The following is an 862-nucleotide window of genomic DNA, read 5'->3' as shown; positions in this document are numbered from 1 at the left end:
TTGCCTACCGTTAATCGACGGTGGAGGAGACGCATGTAAAGAGGATATTTCCCCTTCCTATGCGTCTCCTGCACCGTCAAATTCTCGTTCCTTTCCTGTCCTCTTCTTATAAGAAAAAAGGTAGGAAGGAAAAGGGACTAAAGTTGGGCCTCCGTTCTAATGTCCTAATTATATGGTCTTGGACTCTGATAATTATTTCGTATGTTAAATCGATTGCATATTTAAAGTTGTATTGTTCCCAGGTGTCCAATTGGTTCGGCAACAAACGCATTCGCTACAAGAAGAACATCGGCAAGGCTCAAGAGGAGGCGAATCTGTATGCCGCTAAGAAAGCAGCGGGTAATTACCGTTTTCATAAATATTTTATACTCGAATAGTTTTCAATGATTTTATCGCGGATATTTAAAATTTATTAAAAATGTATCGAATTTTTCCCCCAAGTAGAAGTTATACTTCGCGTTAAATTTTTGACATTTTATAGTGAATAGCTCTATAGTATAGATAATATATCGGCGCTGTACACTATGGTTTCCGCACACAGACCTGCCTTGGATTGGCGCGTGCAGGCGCGATGCTAGCTCCCCTCCGGCCCGACCCACCTCGTATTACAGTAAACTATTATTATTTACGTCCTTATTGACATCACTCCCTCACATAATCCCTAAAATTAACAAATACACATAAAAAAATCTAATATACTGCAGTTATTGTAACTAATAATGGCGCCCAAGGCAGACCTATCAAAGATATTTTATAGGAGTCCCCGTAATTTCTCAAAGATTAGGTTTAGCCTTTGTAAGAGGCAGCGCTAATTGTAATAAGGTTGATGAGGTTACTGTCTGCAGCAGCGGGTGCGTCGCCG

The 862-nt window shown here is 40.4% G+C and overlaps 1 long non-coding RNA gene across 2 annotated transcripts; it reads left to right on the top strand.

Moving 5' to 3' along the window:
* The first annotated feature begins 223 nt into the window (after positions 1-223).
* LOC106099672 lies at positions 224-862 on the top strand. Of its 2 annotated transcripts, none has more exons than XR_001225399.1 (3): positions 224-339; positions 542-610; positions 849-862. It is a non-coding gene; the product is annotated as an uncharacterized LOC106099672 (long non-coding RNA). The 2 variants fall into 2 exon arrangements; XR_001225398.1 differs by having other exon boundaries at positions 846-862.

The sequence above is a fragment of the Papilio polytes genome, unplaced genomic scaffold, assembly GCF_000836215.1.
Source record: "Papilio polytes unplaced genomic scaffold, Ppol_1.0 DF824335.1, whole genome shotgun sequence".
Taxonomy (NCBI): Eukaryota; Metazoa; Arthropoda; class Insecta; order Lepidoptera; family Papilionidae; genus Papilio; species Papilio polytes.
Note: the sequence above shows the minus strand (reverse complement) of the source record. Positions and strands in the feature narration are given on the sequence as shown.